Source organism: Tauraco erythrolophus, chromosome 14 (assembly GCF_009769465.1).
Source record: "Tauraco erythrolophus isolate bTauEry1 chromosome 14, bTauEry1.pri, whole genome shotgun sequence".
Lineage (NCBI taxonomy): Eukaryota > Metazoa > Chordata > Aves > Musophagiformes > Musophagidae > Tauraco > Tauraco erythrolophus.
This window is the reverse complement of record NC_141478.1, coordinates 6,963,723-6,970,203: the sequence shown is the minus strand read 5'-3', so window position 1 is coordinate 6,970,203 and position 6,481 is coordinate 6,963,723.

The window sequence follows — 6,481 nt, the reverse complement described above, 5'->3', positions numbered from 1 at the left end:
ACCATACTGCCCTGAGAAAGTGTTACGCTTGTGTTTACCTGTGCAGGAGGAGGTGAAGGCAAGTCTTCCACAGTCCCCCTCGCAGCTGCCGAGTGATGGGAGGTGTTGAGATAGCGTGTTTCCGCCAGGTTTCTCACTAAGCTGTGATTGCAGGCAGGCTTGTGGTATTCAGCAGAGGTCCTTTCTTTTCAGAGGTATTAGCTTTTAATGTGAAAAGGGAAGAAGCCTCGGAGGGGTAAAGAGAATTGCCCTTTCTGTACACCGAGCGGTGCTATCGTGATGGAACGTTTGTGCCATACACTTGTAGCAAAAGGCAGTACTGGCCAGACCAGTGTTAACGGTTGGTGCAAGAAAACTTTGAACCCAGCAAGAGGCATTTTCTGTGTCCAGATGTGGGCGTTCCTGCTCATCCCAAGTCCCATGTATGAGGTTGATTGGGATTTCCTTCTTGTGCAACAGCAAGAGCTTTACGCACATCCACTGGAGAGCTGTCCCCACTGTTTTGTTAGCCAGATACTGTAGTCACATAGTTTTGTTCACTCGTGGTGGGTGGATCTTCACTGGGTTTGGCTTTCATGAAGCTGGAGAGCTAGATTTGGGAGAGAGTCCTCCCTGAGCGCGCACACACACATGCATTTTATGTCCTCTCAACATAGGGACCATAACCAGACATAGTCACTTGGATGTGAGTGGGATCGGAGGGGACAGGTCCACAGCCATAAAATAAAATGTGGTGTTTGTGTCAACATCTGGTACAGCTCTTCCAAACCAGCTGCAGGATTCCCTCTAGCCTCTTTGCAGGAAAAAGTAGCAACTTGCTGGGGTTTTATTTGTTAAAAAAAAAAGAGTTTTTCAGCCTGACCGCTTTGGGAATGGTGTGAAGTTGTGAATTCACACGATGGAAGTCCTGCAGACCCAAACCTGCTGCAGGGACAGGCGATATGGTGCCCAACCGAAATGGATACTTAACAGCGTTCTGAAGACCTTACGTGAACAGTTTAAGTGATCCACACAAAAATACTATTCTGCTTTCACCCATTTCCTCCTGACCTCCGCCTCCCCTCTGGGGAGAGAAGGACTCTTACTGTAAAAACATGGACTTTTAAACCTGTTGACTAAAAACAGTAATTAATATTAATTTATATTTGTGAAAAAATGCCACTGTCCTAGTGATTTCTGATGTAAATATGTTGTTTATATAGTATGTATTAAATTTTCCTACATTGTAAAACTGCTGTACTTTTGATTCTTGTATATTAAAAAGTGTTACTGAGATTTTCAGAACCGCGCCAGCGTGGTGTGTCTTGGGGAGGTCCTGCAGTCCTGCGGTACCGCGGCAGGTCTGGTGGAAGCACAGGGGGAGCACCTTAAACTGGGGCTGTTGATGGGATCACAGGCCCCTTTCCTGCAAGCCGTAGCCATGCCGGGATGGGTATGTTCACTGTGCAGGAATAAGCATGTTCTTCTTGGCTGTTCTACATAGTTTTGCAGTCTGTGGTGATAGAGACTTGGAAATCCCTTTGGATGGGAATTTTCACCCGATCAGGAGAAGCCATGCATTTCCTCACCCGTTTCCATCAGGATTTCACCGGGATGATGCTGATGTTTATGTGTTTAGCCAACCTCCCGTCTTTTCTGCATCTCTGGGAGTGTGTCAACATCTTTTTGACCCTTTCTGGGGAAAATTGCCCTTTCTCTAGGAGAAGTGCTGCATCAGTGGAGTTCTCCGCTCCGTCCCCAGCCCCTCCTGGGTAGGACATGCCTCTCTCCTCTCCCCAGGTGAGACACGATGGCATCCTGCAGGCTGTTTTGGTTTGGTCGGCGCAGGGATTGAAGCTGTTTGTCCCTGGTTACAAGAGCTCATTGTGAAAACGGACTCTTCACACCTGCAGCCACTGGGCGCAGCCGCTCTGCTGCGGAGCCAAGTTCCAGCCGAGAGTGACATGTCACAGCTGAGTTATGTGCCCCCAGAAAAATGGGTTTCCTAATGGAAAGAGTGACTGGCTGTGAGCCAGGGGGCTGTGGCAGGGAGAGGGGGCTCCGCTGGAGGAAGGCACAGGGGCTATGGGGAGCTGGTGCGGGTGTTCCTGCCTGGAGCACAGTGGGGTGAATCTACCTGAGGCAGGTGCTCTGTTTAATTCAGCAGACTCATCTCTTACCCAAGAAAGGAAAGCTGGAGAAGCAGGGGCCTGAGGAGCTGGCGCAGTGGGGCAGGTAAGGATATGAGCACCCTGATGCCGGGGGACATCGGCTCCGCAGCCGGGCTCAGCCTGGCACCCCCCTGCTGACCCCCCATCTGCAGCACCACCCTGCAAAAACCTTTAAATCCTGCGGCCCCGTCAAAGCCGATGGGGAAACAATCCCTCGGCATGAGGCGGTTTATCTCCACACCAGGTGAGTCCGGTCGGTCCCACAGGAGCCGGGAGGACAAGGGGACCCGTTGCCCAAAGCAGAGACAGGACCCATGCCCGGCCCAGACGCTGCAGAGGGCAGCCGGTTCCCAGCAAAAAGCCGTTTTTTGGTGAACGATGTTCAGTTGTGGTTGTTCCCGGACAGCTGGGTGCGAAGTGTGGTCGAAAGCAAAGCTCGGAGAAGCCGAGGCTGTGGCCCGAGGCCGGAGGATGGACAGGCACAGCCAAAACGGGATTGAAACCCGACCCGAGGCACAGGGCTGTGGCACCAGAGCGGTGGTCTGCTGCCAGACGGTGTGCTCCAGAGGGTGAGGGCAGAATCAGGGAATCATGGAATGGTTTGGGTTGGAAAGGAGCTTAAAGATCATCTAGTTCCAACCCCCCTGCCGTGGGCAGGGACACACTCCACTACACCAGGTTGCTCAAAGCCTCATCCAACCTGGCCTGGAACACCTCCAGGGATGGGGCAGCCACAGCTTCTCTGGGCAACCTATGCCAGTGCCTCACCACCCTCAGAGTGAAGAATTTCTTCCTTAGATCTAATCTAAATCGGCCCTTTTTCAGTTTAAAGCCATTACCCCTTGTCCTGTCACTACACGCCCTTGTAAAAAGCCCCTCTCCAGCTTTCTTGTAGCCCCTTTAGGTACTGGAAGGCTGCTAGAAGGTCTCCCTGGAGCCTTCTCCAGGCTGAATGGCCCCAACTCTCTCAGCCTATCTTCATAGGAGAGGTGCTCCAGCCTTTGGATCATCTTCATGATGATGGATGGGACCTTGGGGTCCCCAGGGCCTGCCCACGGAGGCTGGGGCTGCACCCTTACCATGGGGCACAACCCGCAGAGCAATTTGAACTTCTCAGAGATGCCACAGGGTTGATGCTGCCACCGCTGCCACCATGCCCTGGTGTACCTGCATGGCCTGTGCCTTCCCAGCTCACCTCCTGAGGAAGCTTCAGTATCACACATGGTTCACAAGGACAGGGACATCCTGGTCACTCAGGGATCACCTTGCATCAGCACTTTGTCCCCCCAGGAGATGCCAGTGTGCTTTTTTTGCCTGCTTGCTGCCCAAGGCTGGGGAACAGATGACCATCAGTGACATACTGGCAGGGCAGCAAGCGAGGGAGACCCCTGGCCCCCCATGCTCTGGGAGGTTTTTATATGACTCTGTAGATTCGGCTAAAGCTGAGCTCTTGTGAGCTGGTGCAAGTGGTGGCAGAGGGAGCAGGTTTGGCTCTTTCCAAAAGCTGTCAGTTCTTCAGAGCTTTGAAGGAGGAGGAGATTGGCTCTCAAATCTTTGCTGCTGAGTGTCTTTGCATGGATTTGCCCAAATAACGTGGTTTTTTCATTTGGTGCTGGCATCCTACCCGGCCTCAGCACCTCCCTGGCCCCAACTGCAGGGGCGAGGAGTCCTTCAGCTTTTCAAAAAAGGAAAATGAACAAAAAAATATTGCAGTTTTGTTTTCCCTCATTAGAGGGCAGTAACAGACCCGACTGGGGCCAAGAGCAATGCCCAAGAAAGGGGAGCCCATGGTGCATACATCCTGCTGCTGGGACGAGCACAGGAAGGGTGACCATACCTGCTTGGACTCCATTGCTGCATGTCTCCCTTCTCAGTGAGGCTCAGCTCCCGTAGTTTATTACCTATATTTTCTTCCCCCACCTCCTTTTATTTTTCTCATTTGGCTGTAGATAACTAAACCCCAGAGTGAAATTCTCAGGAGAATTTAGGACAGCTCTCAAAAGGTCCTTGGGCTACCGATGGAAGAAAGATGTTTTAGTGAAAGCAGAAATGGGGCAGCATTCGCATCTGGAGTGGTGAACAGCACCATCCAACACACCGGGAACAAAACGCTCACTCATTTGTTGTCAAAAAACCTCAAACTTTACTTACGTTTCTCTCAATAAATAATTTACAGTATATACACGCGGTGACACTCCCGTGGGTCTCAATGCAGGGAGGAGGTAGGGGGAGGCTTCTCCTAATGCCCCCCCCTTTGCCTACTTATTTCTTTTGTTTCCAAGTATAGGGTCTTTCTTGGCCACACTTCACCTTTAACCAGAACCGGGTCAAACACAACTAAAATAAAGTGCTTCACTGTTTGCTTCTAAAATAGGGACACCCCAACCACTGTGTCACAGCCAGCCACCGCTGGAGTGCCCACCTGGACAGTGGGACTGAGCCACGCCGTAAGCAAAGAGACTTTCCTTGGCTGGAAATTACCCCTAAACCACAGCACATTGTGCCGTAGGGTGATCGCTATCTAAGAAAGGGAGGTCTTAAGGGAGGTATGGACTTGTTGGCACACTGTGGCTTGGCCAGCTAAGACTGCTTGCAAGAAGCTCTGCGTCTTCAGACAGATGTTAATCTATGGGGTAACAGCAAGAAAAAAAAAGTTTCCTCTTACCCAGTGGCAAATTTTGACTTTGAAAACTTGCATTTTGAATTTCTAGGGAAGACAAAAAACTTGGTTCTTTCTTTTACAAAGGAAACAAAAAGTCCAAATCAGCCTGGCTGAGCGATTAGTGCATTGGGAACGTAAACTGTCCTGTGTCAGGGTCCAGTGGTTGCTCTCCTCAGCGCCTCCAAACTGTGATATCCTTATTTCAAAATATCCCTAAACAGAACACCTGGGGCACCAGCAAACAAAGCAAGGAGCAAAGTAGTAAACACATCTTTTTGTTTCTTTTCTTTCCTTAAACATTTAAAAACCAATTACATCTCTTCATCTGTACAGTCACACGAGATCAATGCCAGGGCTCTATATATTAAAGAGACAATATAAATTACATCCATTGACACAAATTTTGCATTTCTCTGCTGCTTTACAAATGGAGCTCTAGAGCTGTTAGGACACAATGAATAGTCACGTTGAGTATTTACACCAGGCTGCCTCTTGGCACCAGTTCAGACTGCCGAAGGTAGCCGGTCCCCACCTCTTTTGGTGCTAGCTTGCCTCATCACGCCCAGAGACTTCCCTTGAGAGCAGGAGGTGCCCCCAGGAGTGACACGTGTTTTGGGGCTGGTTTCTGGGAGCTTCCCCCTGAGGAAAGGAGGGGAAACCCATCGAGAGGTTTCTAAGACGCAGACCAAAGGTGGTCTTGCTGTTTGTTCAGTGAGTGATGAGGTGAACCACAGAGGAACATGGGAGAGGAGGAGATGGGCAGCACTACGTGGTGGGGAAAAGAGATTATCGATGGTTTCAAGGCAGGGAACAGACAGTCAGGGGGTCCTCTGCTGCATCCCGTCTCCTGGATGAATTTCTAACATTGCCCCGTTTCCAATTCAAGCCCAGAAGGGCTTAAGGTGCAACTGGTCTGCAACACGATTGCAAGTCGTGGCCTGGGGACCAGGAGTGGAGCAGAGACCTAGCAGCAAACAAACAGAGCGCGATGCTCCCGCTCCATCCCAGGCCTGGCCGAGCCGTGGGCAGGCGAGTGGGTGCAGAGCTGGAGGGAGGTGCCGATCGGGTCTCCCACTGAGCAGCCTCTCCACTGCCAGTTTTAGGGGACCGGGCAGCAAACGGCGTGAGGAACTCGTCCAGCGCCGGGCAGAAGTTACAGAAACCACTTGAATACTGGCCAGGTTTCTCCCGTTGCCATCAAGAGTCCTCGGTGGGTCCAGGCAGAGACAAGAGAGCCAGGAATAAAACCACCGAGTGAATCAGCTGAATGAACTGGTTAAAATAGGAGGTGCCCTTTGAACCACAGCAAATGTAAGCCAAGGCTTGAAGAACATGTCCCCCTTCCACCCAGAAGATGCCTGGCACTGGTGGCTGGGCAAGTGCAGGACCGTTCCTCACCATTTTGGCCTCTTGAACCACTTTCTGCAACGATGGGGCTGCAGGGAGAACAGAACATGCCCAACAAGTGGAGCACGGCCCCGGCGAGCAGAAAGCCTGTCCCCATTGTGCTGGTCAGGCTTGGCCCCATCTTGCTGCTTTGCACCCTCCTCATGGGTGCCGCTCCACGAAAACAAAGCCACGTTCATGCACGCCAATGTCTCAGTCACCACGTGCGTTTTCGGGACCTGGGTGAGCGCTACACGGAGATGGGGGCTCCTCAGCACCTACA